The sequence below is a fragment of the Solanum stenotomum genome, chromosome 3 (genome assembly GCF_019186545.1).
Source record: "Solanum stenotomum isolate F172 chromosome 3, ASM1918654v1, whole genome shotgun sequence".
NCBI lineage: Eukaryota > Viridiplantae > Streptophyta > Magnoliopsida > Solanales > Solanaceae > Solanum > Solanum stenotomum.
Window position 1 is genome coordinate 66,347,139 of NC_064284.1, and position 17,167 is coordinate 66,364,305.

Genomic DNA, 17,167 nt, shown 5'->3' on the forward strand with positions numbered 1-17,167 from the left:
ATTTTCCCAAATCAAATCCCAAGTTCTTTCTCTCTCTATATCTCTCTTTAACTCAAGGAAGAAGAAGAAGAAGAAGTTGGAGCTAGGCTTGAAGATTTCGAGTTCTTTCTTCTTCTATTTTTGTGAGTTTTCAACATAGAGGTATGGTGACCCTTGATCCTTGATCAATCTTTCTTTCAAGTAGTCCAATCAAAAGAGTTTCAAAAAAAAATGTTTCAAAGAACAAAAAATTATCAAATTCTAATCTAAGCATGGGTTCATTGGCAAAACATTTTCTAAGCCATTATATTGATGAATTAATGTTTGATTAATGCTTTTTAGATGATTTCATATGAAATTCCTTGAAGATCCCATGATTTCCCTAAACTCCTAAATTTGCTTATGAAGTGGGTCTATTTCTATAAATTCAAAGTAGATGGAACTATGTGTAAAGTGAATTGTATTGATATCCCTTGTTTTGTTTAATGTTTATTCATGATTAATTGTTGATAATGGGTAAATTAAAGGTGGTAAGCCTTATGGGTGAAGTATTGGTGATTGCTTGGATTTTTGGTGATTTTGGCTATGGCTTTGAATTATGGTAAGAAAGCTTGAACTCTCTTTATTGAATTGATTGTTGTTGGTAGGTTGAATCCACCTTTGGTGGAGGTGTTATCTTGTTCGTGTGTGGTATTTTTGTGAATTGTAGCCATGAAGGCCACAGTTGTTGCATAATGTTGGAATATTGTATTATTGTGAATTGAGGCCATGAAGGGCATTATATGAGTGTTATTGTATTGTTATATTATTATATATAAATGAGGCTATATGTAAAGTCCTATATGAAGCTATATGTAAAGTTTTATGTGAAGTTATATGTGTGAAGGTATGATCTGAATGAGTTTATGTGATCTTGTGATGATCCTATGTAAAGTGGATAGCATTGTGATATAAAGTATGATTTTTCTCATGATGTATATATGAAATGATGTTGGATTATGAAGCATCCTTAGATGATAATGTTGTGAATTGGTTGGTAGACTTAGTGTCTCTCCTTGTTACTTAAAGTCTTGAATGCATGAATGTGTGAAGTGGGCTAGAACTAAGAAATGGTGCCCTTTCTATAAATGCTAAAAGAGGAATTCTAAGCCAAGACTTGAATCGGCAAAACTAAGAAATGGTGCCCTTTCATAAGTGTAGATTTCCTAAGTAAATGTATAACCTTAAAGGACGGGCCTTAGGGCGAAGTTCCCTTCTTGAGTGAGATGATAGACTTATAGATGGATGGAGCCGGAACGGCATGATAATCCTTATCTAAGAAAGTCAAATGAGCTATCCTTATGAACCTTGATTGGCCATGACTAAGAAATGGGGCCTTTCTTGGGAAGAGGTACTATGAGTTGGTTGAACTAGAAAAGGAACCCTCTCTAAGTACATATGTGATTGAATACTCTATGGGAAACAAGGCTAGCACCGAGTGGATGTGGTTAGGAAGGTGGCCTAGTTGAGTATGAGATTAGGCACAATGAACTTCCTTGGACATCTCCTAAACCATGTGCCTACATGGGTTGCTTACTAGTTCTACCTTTGGCAAGTAGAACAACCTCCACGGAGTAGGATAGACTCCGGATTCCATACCTAGCTAGTATGGTCTATGTCGGTTATGCCTATTCCCATCATGTGGGATGTGCACTCTAGTTATTGGATAGGTTCTACAACATGTAGGTAGTAGTATGGGATGCTATCTACAGATGGCACGAATGTCTCCTAAATGGTTTCTTAAAGAATGTTGGCCTATTGATGTTATGTTGTAAAGGAAATGTCCTTGTCTAAGGTAATCTTGAGGAACTCTTAAGTGTGCTTGAAGAGGTTGTATGGACGGTCACTTCTTGTCTTACTCAAGTGTGTCTTAAGGTTATATTAGGTAGAAGTCCTATGGTAATGAAATGGCATGTGTTCCTTTAAAGTTAAGCATGGGTTGTATATGAATATATGTTAAGTATGTATACGGTTGGCTATGGTTTCATATGTGAACATTGACTTGTATTATGTCTTTTATACTTGTGAAGTGAAGGTTTTATCTAAATGTTATGAAAGCATACATTTCTTGTAAGTATCCGTTGTGCATATTTTCTTGCTTGGTCTCCGTACTTAGTACTTAATTATGCTAAGCCCCTTTTTTTCCATTTTTGACTTAAGTGTAGGGATTTGGAGATGGTGACATGTCATGGCTACTTGATAGGTTTTTAAGTGTTGAAAATGAAGACTTGGTGAGTCCTCATAGATTCGAGGGCAATACCCTACATGTCCTTTTTTTTTATGTCTTTCTAGTATTTGCTTAAGTTTTGTATGGGCTTAATCCCAATGTTGTATTCAAAGTATTTAGATGGTTTGAGACATAAGTGTATAAAGTCTAGAAGTTTTGCGCTTGCTATTTTTTTTTATGAAATGTTTTCTTGGTAAAGAAAGTTTTTAATGCCTTATGATTTTAGTTTTATGCGATGAATGAATGCTAAGAGGGTTGTATTTGACCTCCGAGAGGTCGAGTACGCCGGTTACGACTAGGGGGTGCTCCCGGGTCGTGACACTACGGTTCATGCCTCGACCCACGACCCGTGGTTGGACCTCGTGGATGATACCTTTAACTGCAGAAATTTGGTAGGCATCCCTATTGGGATCATTCGTCCTTGAATGAGATTCGAACTGGTTCTAAAAGTGTAGGATATGAACTAACAACCCAACCTACGATGAAATGCATACAACCAAGTAGAAAGTATCGACTCCAAGCTAGGACATTCTCAAAACATCATAATTGGGGTGAACTAACTCTATCAGCCCATTATGCATACAATGCACATAAATAAGTAAGAAACATCTACTCCAAAATGCATGAATTCTCAAAACTTCTAAACATTTCTCATGTTCAATGAGGAACTACCTTTTCAAAGCTAATAGCATGCTCAACACAATCTCATGGAGCCCTTATGTAATTTATTCACAAAAGCATATCTAATACACGTTCAACAATCATCTCATGAAGAATATAGGCAACGCATACTAAATGCACAACAACATGAGTAAATTAAATTATATAAGCCATTTTGTTAAAAATTTAAGCTTTCTCATGAAAATGCATAACATAAGAAAATCGTAGAAACACATAAACACACATGACTCCCAAGAACATAGAACAATCTAAGAGGAACTCATTACCTTAAGTTAGAGTAGGAGTAGAAGGAAAAAGATGAGGATATCGGGACATCATATTGGCCTCGGCTTCCCAAGTAGCATCGTCAAGTAAATTATTTCTCCATAACAGCTTTACAGAAGCTACATCGTTGTTTCTTAACTTTTTGACTTGCCGGTCTAAAATCAATCTGAACATCCTCATAAGCAAGATTCTCTTTAACCTTCAAACCTCTAAGGAAACTATAAATGTAGGATCTCCAACACATTTATTCATCAGGGAAACATGGAAAACCAGATGCACTGATGCCAACTCATTTGGCAAATCAAACTCATACGCATCCTTGCCAACACGTCACAAAATCCTATATGGGCCTGCAAAACAGGACTAAGTTTCCCTTTATTCCCAAACCTCATTAGAACCTTCATAGGTGAGATTTTCAAATAGACTCAATCATGAACTTCAAACTCATGATCCCCCCTTCTAACATCGGCATATAACTTTTGCCGACTTTGGGCCGTTCTTAACCTCTCTCTAATAAGCTGAATTTTCTGAATGGACTCATGTACCGATTTCGGACCTATGAGAGCAATTTCACCCACCTCAGACAATCCAATTAGATACCTACCCCTCCTACAATAAAGAGCCTCAAATGGAGCCATATCGATACTTGAGTGATAACTATTATAATAAGCAAACTCAATCAATAGCATTGAAATTGGCTCCTTGAAAGAAAATAAATCAAGGATGAAGACCACCATATCTTTTATGGAAGAACTCCATGAAAATCCCATCAAAAACGTGAAGTCTTGACCTTGGAAACTTGAATTCTTCACCTCTAATGGAAGTTTCTTGAGAGAGAACTTTTGGAGAGATGGTTTCTATCTTTTTCGTGGTTTGAAATAGTGAGTTGAAAATGTGTTTTAATACTTTAAAAACCGTCAAAATATGTTAATAAACCAATAATAACCGTCCATGAACTAAACTAACCAAGGGAGGAATTTACTAAGTTACCCCTCCACTTGGCCATTTTGGACAGCAACAATGTGGTGATCCACGAACCACCACCCATGGACCGTGGGTGGGTCCACAAGCCGTGCAGGCAAGTTGTGGTTTGGTTCTTTGGGTTGCCATTTGGGACCTTGACCCACGAAGGCCATCCACGGGGCGTGGATGGACCTACAGGGTGTAGGTCCCATCTACGGTTCACCAAAAGTTGGGCAAATCTTTGGTTTCTGGGGGTCTTGGGGGTGGGTTTACGGTCCGCCTCAAGGACCCCTAGGGTGCTCCTTGGGAGTCTTACCTTGACGTTTATCCCCTAAAGCCCTCAACCATAACTCGGGATAACATTATACACCCTCAAACCTCACACCAATGCAAACACACATATGTTAGTCTTTAGTTTCACCTATTCATTTTACGGGTCATAAAAGGGTAGTCGTGTCACGACCCGAGAGCACCCCCTAGACGTAACACGGTGTATTCGATCCCGAAGGGGTCTTATACAAGCCTCATAGTCATTCATTGCATTCAATAATGAAAAATAGTGTGGAATTAAAATGTTATATTTTAAACCATATGATTCAAAACATTATAGACTCATAGAAATCTTTCAAAAGACACAGCGAAAGACTAAGTCTCAGATGGCCATCTTAGACAAAACTTGAACAAGATAGGGTCACGGCCCTTTACAGTCGAAGTCTTAACAATAGTCTCAAAATAAGAATGAAATAGAAACAATAAGAGTCCTTGTCCTCGACCTATGAGGACATACCAAGTCTTAGAGGAAAACTGTATCCAAGCACTTCAATCCTAGCTAGAACCAATCACTTGCCGAAACCTACACTTGTAGTAAAAATAGGAAAATATGGGTTAGCACACAAAATGCACCAAGTATGATGACCATGCACAAAAGTGCTTTAAAAGGGACATTTTGGTTGGAAACCATGCATTATGCCACTTTTTGGAAATATCATGTACAATATGATAGGAGACATACAATACAAGTATAATCATCATTCAAGTCATGATACCACATTTAGACAATATCATCATGTAACCCATTACATTTACCTTAGACCTTCACTTTAAGTAACCCTCATGTTATACCTTGTGCAATGTATGGATAGCGTCCCATACCACCATCCGCACCAAGGCACCACATTAAGGTCACCAACAAGTGAACTTACCATCCATTCCTTTTTACCTTTACATAATATCCATATAAAAGAGACACAACATTTTATAAGGCATGACAAAGGAAAATAACTCATAATATAACCCAAGTATGGCATGCATATCACATTAAGCATTTTAAGAGTCAACATTCTCCAATTGCTTCATTTAGAGGACTTTCATACATTAGTCATTAAAACTTAAAGAACTTAATATGATCCCATCAAAGCTTGCTAGTGCAATGGTTAGATAGCGTCCCATACTACCACCTACACTTCATAGAACCTCTCAATAAACCATAATTCACATCTCACTGACTGAAATAAGCATTTAACCGACATAGACCATGCAAGCTAGACATGGAATCCGGTGTCATATAGCCCCACACCGTAAAGAGTTATTCCATTTGCCTAAGGTAGAACGATAACATTAGCTCGGATGAATCCTTAGCTTGGATGAAATTCACTAGCTAATAGCCTATGTGGGAACATAGTTATGGAATTGAAAGATGTTCCTTGGAACTCTAACCTAACATAGGGAGAGTTTCCTTCTAACCATATTCACTCAGTGCTTAGCCTACATTCCCATAGATTATTTCATTCACATTAAATTAGTGTATTAGGGAGGAATGCCCTAGGCCTTTCGACCCATGATACATCATTACCAAGGAAGGAATGCTACAAGCCTATCGTTCCATGATACATTCAAGGATAGCTATAGGGTCCTCATAAAAACAATGCCACTAGCCTATCAATTCTAGAGTCTTCATTACATTAGATCATTTATGAAAAGAATGCCTTAAGCCTATCAATTCATATTCATCAAGTCAAGAGACATTCATTACTCATATATTAAAGGAATGTCATAGCCTATCGATTCATATTCATCAAGTCAAGACACATTCATTACCCGAGAAAGGATGCCTAAGCCTACCACCAATCCAAGATATGCAATATATAGAAGACAACACTTCACATTACATCATCATCATACATGAGTGTCAAATTGAGAAATAGCCTTTCAATAATAACACATTTACATTCACAACAAGATCACCTTAAGCTCATTGAATTAACATTCATATACTTAGTAAGTAAACACCTCCATCTTTCAAGTGGATAAACATTTGTAGCACAATTCTACTTTAACATGTAATTTAGTCAAAACTTGCCTTCAAGGCCATAAATCTCAAATCATCAACTCACCAACAATTTACCCTAATTAATGCATAGATAATGATACAATTCAATAACCCAAGGCAATTTAGACATATTACCATCACAAGCTTGCATAATCAAAAACCCACTTCATAAAGGCACAATTTAGGAATTGAGAGAAATCATGGGTGCATAGAATATTTTAATCATAAACCATCAAATAAGCATCAATACAATCAATATTCATGACATTAGAAACCATTTGAAATCGTTTGCAGAAGGAACCCATGAGATTGAGTAAAACCCTTGGTTTTTCATGGACTTTGAAAAACTTTGAAAACTTCTCTGAAATTGACTCTACGGTGAAAGTTAACCCTATAGGAAGGATCATCATACCTTTACTAAGATTCCCCAAGAAATTTGATGAAGAAACCGCTTTGAATTCAAACCCTAGCTTTCACCTCTTCTTCTTCCTTAAGTTAGAGAGAGAAATGTTGTGAGAGGAAGGACTTTGGGGTTTTGATTTGGGTGTGTTTTGAATAAAGGAGTAAATGAAGTGTTTTAAGATTTGAAACTATTTATATTTATAATATAAACCATTTAAAATCAACCCCACATAATAAAATATTAAAACAAAATTACTTAAAAACCCCTCAATTGGGCAGCCCCGTTAGGGACCAAGTCCACTTCTACGGACCGTGAAAGGGGACTACGACCCATGGTCCTCTTGGGCAGTGTCTCCTTTGCCTTGCCAATCCCCAAGATTCTAAGGCATCTTCATGGCTGTAACGACCCAAGAGCACCCCCTAGTCATTACCGGCGTATTTGACCTCGAAGAGGTCTTATACAAGCCCTTAGCATTCATCATAGCATGTATCATAGAATAAAATCAGGGAAAATTTAAAACTTTTACTTTGGAAGTTCAACTTCACTTCATATAAGAAAAACAGAATCTAGCGTCGTCACAACATACCATCTAGACATAGAAGTATCGAAAATGGGACTTAGCCCTTACATCAATAAGAAGTCTTGAAATAGGAAAGTACAAAAATGTCTTTCAACATAAGCAAAGACTCACCAACTTGGGGAAGCAACTCCAAGTGTCTTGAGAAGTAAGCTTGAATCCTCAACGGCCTGAACCTAAATGTTTGAAGAAAAAGGAGAAAATATGGGTTAGTACAACACACGTACTAAGTATTGCTACTATTCTTAAAAACTATTGAAGCATGCACAAAGGGACATTTAGTCAAAAAATGTTTTTTACCATGTAAATCCAATATGCACACAAAGTAAGCATCAAAATCCAAACCAACATAATATCATCCCAACATGTACACAACCCAATCAATACTAGTGCATTGCAAAGAATAGAACCTCATAACCCTTTTCAAAGCCAAGTATCACATTAAGCAACCTATTTCATGCATACATTCATAAGATCATATTTCATCATAACTTACCATATTCATAATGATCATACATAACATAACTTCATGTACAACTTAGCATAATCTTTTGCCGAATAAGAATCCTTGACGGGAAGGAAATGAGCTGATTTATTCAACCTATCCACAATGACCCAAATGGAGTAATGTTGCCTACGGGTTCGAGGCAAACCTACCACGAAGTCCATATTGACCTCTTCCCACTTCCAAGTGAGGGTATCACTATCTTGAGTTAGACCTCCAGGTCCTTGGTGCTCGGTTTTGACTTGTTTGCAATTTGAGCACATAGCCACAAAATTTGTTATGTCTCTTTTCATTCCGTTCCACCAATAAATCCCACGTAAGTCACGATGCATTTTGGTGGCTCCCAGATGGATGGAGTATCGGGACCCATGGACCTCCTCTAAGATTGTCTCTCTTAGGCCATCCACATCCGGTACACATAACCTCCCTTGGTGCCTAAGCACCCTATATTCTCCTTGAGAGAAAATTTCTATTGCTTTGTTGAGAACCGACTCCTTTAGTTCCATCAAAATAGAGTCAAGATGTTGCTTAGACTTCACGTCAACAACAACCAATGACTCGGAATTATGACTGACGGACCATGGCACCTCCTTTTGGGGAATCTTCAAGTCGGACACCCAACCGGGCTAGCCTATTTACATCACGGGCTAACTCCCTTTTCTCTTCTTCCACATGTGACACAATACCCATAGATACACGACTCAAAGCATCCATAACCACATTTGCTTTTCCGGGGTGGTAGAGGACACTCATATCATAATCTTTTAAGAGTTCCAACCACCTCCTTTGTCGGAGATTCAATTCATTTTAGCTAAAAACATATTGAAGACTCTTGTGGTCGGTAAACATATCCACATGTACCCCATAGAGAATCTTTAAAGCAAAGACTACGGCTGCTTGCTGAGGTCATAAGCTATAACCTTACCATGCTGCATGAGGACACAACCCAATCCCACTCGGGAAGCGTCACAATATACTACAAACCCTTCAGTGCCCTCCGGTAAGGTCAAAACTGAAGCGGAGGTGAGCTATCTTTCAACAATTGGTAGCTCTTTTCACAAGATTCCAACCATTTGAACTTGGACTTCTTTTGAGTTAAGGCCATTAATGGAGATGCAATAGATGAAAATCCCTCAACAAACCTCCGGTAGTAACCGGCCAAACTCAAAAAGCTTCGGATGTCAGAAGGACTCAAAGGTCTAGGCCAATTTTTGACCGCATCAATTTTCTTTTGATCAACTTCTATACCCTCACTAGAAACAATGTGACCAAGGAAAGCAACCGATCTTAGACAAAACTCGCACTTGCTCAACTTAGCACAGAGTTGGTGATCATTGAGGACTTGCAATACTATCCTCAAATGATTCATGTAATCATCCTCACTTTCAGAGTATATCAAGAAGTCATCAATAAAGACAATAACAAATGAGTCCAGATAATTTCTAAACACACGATTCATAAGATCCATGAAAGCCGCTGGGGCATTTGTAAGACCAAAGGACATCACTAAGAACTCAAAATGACCATTTCTTATTCGGAAGGCCGTTTTTGGAAGATCAACACCTCTCACCCTAAGTTGGTGAAAACCAGACCTCAAATCCATTTTTGAAAAGTAACTCGCTCCTTGAATTTGATCAAATAAGTCATCAATCCTAGGGAGTGGATACTTGTTCTTAATGGTTACCTTATTTAAATGTCGGTAATCAACACACATATGAAGAGATCCATCCTTCTTCTTCACAAATAACACTGGTGCACCCCAAGGAGATATACTAGGTTGGATGATACTTTTATCCAACAAATCTTTGAGTTGAGCTTTTAATTCCTTGAATCCACCGGGGCCATCTGGTAAGGAGGCATTGAAATGGGTTGTGTATCCGGCAATAAATCTATGCCAAAATCTATTTCCCGTTCGGGAGGAATCCCGAGTAAGTCATCGGGAAAGACTTCTGGAAAATCCTTCACTACAGGGACCAACTCTAAAGGAGGAATCTCGGACTCAAGATCCTTCACCCTCACAATATGATAGATACAACCCTTAGAAATCAACTTACAAGATTTTAGACATGAAATGATCCTTCCCCTAGGAACGGAATTTACTCCCTCGCATTCTAAAATGGGTTCATTAGGAAATTGAAACTTCACAATTCGAGTCCTACAATCTATGGATGCAAAACAAGCATGAAGCCAATTCATCCCCAATATAACATAAAAGTCTATCATACCAAGTTCCACCAAATCAACCAAAGTGACTCTATTGGGAAATGATATGGGACAACCCTTATAAACTCTAATAGCAACTATTGAATCACCCACCGGGGTAGAAACCGAAAAGGGTTCATCTAGGACATCGGGAAGCATATCAAACTTTATAGCCACTAAAGGGGTTACAACAGACAAAGTGGCACCGGGATCCAATAATGCATAAACATTAATTGAAAATACTTGTAGCATACTGGTCACAACATCCAGAGAGCTCTCTTGATCACCTCGAGATTGGAGAGCATAGAAGCAATTCTTCTTAGGAGCATCTGGATTTTGGCCACTTGCTTGTGCTTGAGCATTATCCCTTCCTTGAGCCTTTAGCGTAGGGAAGTCCCTCCTCATGTGGACGCTCTTACCACAACCATAGCAATTACCCGTGCCAACTAGGCAGTTGCCTTCATGATTTTGACCACACTCTGTACAAATAGGCTTCTCAACATAAGGACCACCACCTCTTGCTTCTTGAGGCTTGGGGGTAGACATTTTACCTTTGTTGACCCTTGGAGTGTTAGGAGGGCCTTGGTTGGAAAATCTCTTTTTGAACTTTGGCTCATCTTGGATTTCAACCCTAACCTTAGAAGAATTTCCATCATCGGCCCTTGACCTCTTCAATTCTCTACCAACTTGCTTAAGCTTTTACTCCTTAATTTGTTCGGCATGAACCATAAGACAAGAAATGTCCATGCTTGGGATTAGCATGGCCGACTTACATTCAGTCACCACAAACTCGGATACCCCCATAACAAATTTGTTCATTGTAGCTCTATTGTCCGACACCAAAGTAGGAGAATGCTTGGACAATTGAGTGAACTTGAGGTCATACTCCTTCACACTCATACCCCCTTGATGGAGGTTGATGAATTCTTGTATTTTCCTCTCCCTTAGTTCCAATGGGAAAAATCTATCAAGAAAAGCCGTCTTGAATGTAGCTTAACTTATCAGACCCTCTCTAATACGTCTCCCCTCCTTCCATTGTTCATACCACACTCGTGCCACATCTTTGAGTTGATAGGCGGCTCACTCCGCCTTTTCTTGAGAAGACACACACATAGCCTCTAGAACCTTAAACACTTCATCAATGAACCCTTGTGGATCCTCTTCCACTTTGGAACCAAAGAAAGTAGGGGGATTCATCCTTGTGAAATCCCTTATCCTAGAAGAGATAGTGCTAGCATTGGAGTTCACTTGCACCCTAGCATCCCTAGCAACTTGAGTGGCCAACACTTGAGTCAAATTATGAATAGCCGACCTTACCTCAACATTAGACATAGCCCTTTCTTCAATAGGAACTTGAGGGTTTTGAGGAGCTTGAGGGGGAACTGCCTCATTCACATTCTCCTCACCGGCCGTCCTTGCATTGTTCCTTCTTGTTTCATTGCCTATAAGCACAAGAGAAGGATTAGAAGAAAAGGACTAAATAGAGTTAAGAATCTTAGGCACCATTATGGAATAACAAAAGAGTGAAAGTTCCTAAGCATCTCATAGCCTCTCATTCATAAGTGTGGCGCGCTTCACACTCATTAACAAGGCTCCACTCGACGTGGTGTCTTGTGACATAAATCCTACATTATTCTCAACCTTATGCTCTGATACCAAGTTTGTAACGACTCGAGAGCACCCCCTAGTCGTTACCGGTGTATTTGACCTCGAAAAGGTCTTATACAAGCCCTTAGCATTCGTCATAGCATGTATCATAGAATAAAATCATGGAAAAATTAAAACTTTTACTTTGGAAGTTCAACTTCACTGCATATAAGAAAAACAGAATCTAACTTCGTCACAATGTACCATCTAGACATAGAAGTATCAAAAATGGGACTTAGCCATTACATCAATAAGAAGTCTTGAAATAGGAAGGTACAACAATGTCTTTCAACATAAGCAAAGAACTAAACATAGAAGCTAAATCATAGGGTCTTATCCTTGGACTTGAGGACTCACCAACTCGGGGAAGCAACTCAAAGTGTCTTGAGAAGTAAGCTTGAATCCTCAACGGCCGAACCTAAAAGTTTGGGGAAAAGGGAGAAAATATGGGTTAGTACAACACACGTAATAAGTATGGCTACTATGCTTAAAAACCATTGAAACATGCATAAAAGGACATTTAGTCAAAACATGCTTTTTACCAAGTAAATCCAATATGCACACAAAGTAAGCATCATAATCCAAACCAACATAATATCATCCCAACATGTAGACAATCCAAGCAATACTAGTGCAATGCAAAGAATAGAACCCCATAACCCTATTCAAAGCCAAGTATCACATTAAGCAACCTATTTCATGCATACATTCATAGGATCATATTTCATCATAACTTAGCATATTCATAATGATCACACATAACATAGCTTCAACATTAATATAATAAGTCATAATCATCATAATCATAAGAGAACACTACTACAACCATCTCTTAGGATCCCACAAGTGCAATGTGCAAGAGAAGTCTCATACCCTCCCTTACACTATGTAGAAACCCTTAAGAAAGCCCTAGTAAGAGTTCACACCTTTCATACCTTCATTTACTTTTACATTAGGGAAATAATGCAATAACCGACATAGACCATGAGAGCTACATGGAATCCAGTGTTCTACTCCCACACCAAAAAGAAAGGGTTAACACTTGCCTAATGTGTAACTATTCATTGATAGCTATCTAGGGGGATCCACTAAGCTAGAGTCCTATGTGGGCGCATAGTTAAGTATCAAGAAGATTGCTTCTAGAAACCCTAACTTACTAAACATGGGTGTTTCCACCTCATGGGACAACACATATCGTGGGTAATTTGGACTTGCTAAACGTGAGGAAACCCATGTGGGGAGCCGGATTTACTAAACGTGAGACCCCAATCTCATTTACATGCCCTTTCGGTGCTAAGCATCTAATTCCCCGTTGTAACCATCTTTAGTCATCACATAAGTTCACATTAGCCTTTACTAGACTCTTATGTAGACATCTTACCATAATAGCTCATATGTGTTCATAAGTGAGTAACAATCCTTTCACTTTAGAAACACTTAGCAAGTGAGTAAACCTTTCACTTTACATTACATTATAATCATGAGAACTACCTTTCAATCATATTGCCATGATACCATACATACATACATACTTCATAGCTTATTCAAGTGTAGAGGGTTAAAGGATAAGGAAACTAGGTCATCAACACCACAACAACACATTAGGTATATGTAACGACTCGGAAAATGATAGGTTAAGCAAGAGCCTATGACTTTGTGTTGACTTTATAATGAGGTTCTATGAGGGGTTTTTATGTATTTTCATTTTAATTGTGTTACATCCGACAATTTAAAATGAATATGAAGTAGCTTGAAATTGGAAGTAGTCACTTTTGGAAAAAGTTCAGAACCTGGAAATTTGGTTAAGTGTGGGAAATCAGTGAGTTTTTGGCCAACTTTGAGCAGTCATAACTCCTAGCTCAGTATGATCCAGGAGTATTTCTAGTTATGTTTGGAAAGCCCTTGGAACGATCTTTCCAACGCCACCAAGTTTGCTTGATTCCGAGTTCGTATGAGCGAGTTATGCCCTTTGAAAGTTGGGCAGTTAGCAAGGAGTCCGTCCGGAAATTTAAGGGCATTTTGGTCTTTTCACAAATCTTTTCTTTTGAGGTTATATTATTGTGTTAGGCTGATTGTGGATCATTTTTGTTCCATTTTATAAGAGTAAGAGTTAGGGTTCTTGAGTGAAGAAGAGAAGAAGAGGGGAAGAAGAAGAAGAAGAAGTTGGAACTAGGATTGAAGATTTTGAGTTCTTTCTTCTTCAATTCTCGTGGGTTTTTAACTTAGAGGTATGGGGATTCTTTATCCTTGATTATTCTTCCTTTCAAGGAGCTCAATTCAAATGATTCAAAGTTCTTCCAAAAACACAAAAATCCTAATTTCGATTCTAAGCATGGGTTCTTGCATTAAATGATTTTTTTTTATGATTTACGTCATTAATGGTGTCTATTGATGGTTTTAAGAAAGAAATTTCCATGGACCCATGTCTTGGCAAGTTTCCTAAAGTTGGCTTATGAAGTGGGTTTATTATTTATGATTGAATGATGATGGAAGTATGCTTGGATTGAGTTGAATAGTTGACTTCCATTATTATCTATGCTTATCTATTGTGAATTGTTGGAGAGTTGAGGAATGGTGATTGTGGCTTGGGAAAAAGGGTAAGTGGACCTAACTTCATTGTTAAGGTAGAATTGATATAGAATTGTGATAGATTGATGTGTGATCCACTTATGGTGGAGGTGTTTACTTATTGAATGTATTGTGTTTCTGGCCTTGGAGGCATTATAGGAGGAATTGAAGTGTTGACATGATATCATATATGTGAATGTGATGTGAAGGACTTGAATGAGAATCAAATGAAGTAAAGGCAATCATGTTGTGAATATAAAGGTGTTCATGTGATCTCAAGGTGATCTTGTTTAAAGTGTTATTGTACTGTGATTGAAAGTGTGTCCTCTATTATTGTTCATATGTGATGATGATGGAATGTGAAGGATCTTTATAATGTGATGTGTGTCTTGGCTTGGTAGACTTAGGTGCCTCTTCTTGATACATTAGAAGCTTTGTTGAATATGAATCGATAGGATATGGCATTCCTTTCGGATGTAAGTGACGAAACCTGTTTTTGAGCTGGATAGTGTTTGGTATTTTAGGCATATCTCTTGCTCTAGAACTTAGTTTGCAGTGAATAAATATGATTTGGAAAGCTAACTCATATACCTACAACTTTTATGTTTATGTAAAATTCTAATTTAACTGTTATGGATACGAAATATGGGACGCAACATAGGGCAAGTTCTGCCTAGATTCCGAGAATTGAAATCCTGCATGACCAGCGGCTAGTGGCTTGACTATATCTTTTTGTACAAAATATATTTTGCGGTGATCCTTGTTTGTTTGCAACCCTAAGAGATGTATCTACATCTTTCATGAAGGTTATAAAGTCTAGTTCTGCCATTTTCCTTTTCAAATCTAAGATGCAACATGAGGCACTAGGCTGGCCAGATTCACTATTTTGGGAGCATAGTTGTATTTGTACATGCTAGGCTTACTTATGATGATGATCCTATTTTACGTTAACATTACTGAGCTAATAGAAGTTAAATAAGTTATGTAATTGTATTTCTAAGGTTGATATACCGTGAACAAGTTGAGGTATGTGGGTTTGATTGTGGAAACCTTCCTTTCCACAAGTCCAACCATTTATCCTCTATTTCTACTTCAAGTTTATGGGTCCTTATGATTATTTATGAACTCTTGAATTATGGAATTACTACTACACATCCTATTATGGTCTATTTTGCATATTATCATGAAATGGAATTATTATGTGATGTTTATGGTTTTCATGCTTCCATGATCAAATTATGAAGGTTGATATATATGTATGTTGTTGGTGGGCTGATTTATATGGATTTTGGAATTGGTTGGACTTAGTATTCTTGAAATACAAGATTTCATTTACATGAACAATAGCCCACCTTGTGTTTGATAAAATGCCCATTTATAGAATTCTTAGGAAATGGAAGGTCCAATGTACGTCCTATGAATCGGATGGTTATATAATTACTGAAATGATGATGAAATGGACACATGTATATTGTTTTCTCTATATAAGTGTTGTGAGTCGACCAAGCCTAGTACGGGGGGTAGTAGGCCCGTATAACCATATCGAGGGGTTGGTACCTTGGTTGCCTAGTACGGGGGGTAGTAGGCCCGTATAACCATATCGAGGGGTTGGTACCTTGGTTGCCTAGTACGGGGGGTAGTAGGCCCGTATAACCATATCGAGGGGTTGGTACCTTGGTTGCCTAGTACGGGGGGTAGTAGGCCCGTATAACCATATCGAGGGGTTTGTACCTTGGTCCCTAGCTCGGGGGGTGGTAGGCCCGGGTAACCACATTGAGGGGTTTGTACCTCTTTCGCCTCTCCAAGGGGGTGGTAGGCCTTGGAAATACTATATTGATGGTCACTCACCACACATGTACTATGCCCCACTAAATATGATTTATTTTATGTAAGCATCATTATACATATCATCTCATTAATATGCTATCTATCGAGTATGATTATGCACTTTGCCCATAAAGTCCTTATCTAAGGTAATATTGGGGAACACTTAAGTGTGCTTGAAAAGGATTGTGTGGGCGGTCACTTCTTGTCTCACTCAAGTGTGTCTTAAGGTTATATTAGATAGAGGTCCTATGGTAATGAAATGACATGTGTCCTTCTAAAGTTAAGCATGGGTTGTATATGGATTTATGTTAAGTATATGTATGGTTGGCTATGGTCTTATATGTTAATGTTGACTTGTATTATGTATCTTATACTTGTAAAGGAAAGGTTTTATCAAAGGACATGAAAGCATACATTTCTTGTAAATGTCCGTTGTGCATATTTTCTTGCATGGTCTGCATACTTAATACTTAATTGTGCTAACCCCTTTCTTTCGCTTTTTGACTAAAGTGTAGGGATTTGGAGATGGTGATATGTCATGGCTACTTGATAGGTTTTTAAGAGTTGAAGATGAAGACTTGGTGAGTCCTCATAGATTCGAGGGCAATAACCAACATGTTCTTTTTATGTCTCTCTAGTATTTGCTTAAGTTTTGAGTGGGCTTAGTCCCAATGTTATATTCAAGTATTAGATGGTTTTGAGATATATTGTATAAAGTCTAGAAAGTCTTCCGCTTGCTATTTATTGAAAGTATCTTCGTGTGTGAAGAAAGTTTTTAATTCCTTATGGTTTTGGTGTCTATGCGATGAATGAATGCTAAGAGGCTTGTATTAGACCTCTTCGAGGTAGAGTACACCGGTTACGACTAGGGGGTGCTCCCGGGTCGTGACAAACTTGGTATCAGAGCATAAGTTTCCGGGATGGTCTTAGGTTGTCTCAAAACCACATCTAGTAGA

At 38.2% G+C, this 17,167-nt stretch overlaps 1 long non-coding RNA gene across 1 annotated transcript in view; it reads left to right on the forward strand.

The window, feature by feature from the left end:
- Positions 1-2,173: 2,173 nt before the first annotated feature.
- The window catches only part of LOC125860270 (uncharacterized), a 15,437-nt gene continuing 443 nt past the window's right edge, over positions 2,174-17,167 (forward strand). Inside the window, exons 1-2 of the long non-coding RNA XR_007445835.1 lie at positions 2,174-2,229; positions 16,774-16,895. This is a non-coding gene — a long non-coding RNA (uncharacterized LOC125860270). The remainder of the gene's footprint in view (positions 2,230-16,773; positions 16,896-17,167) is intronic.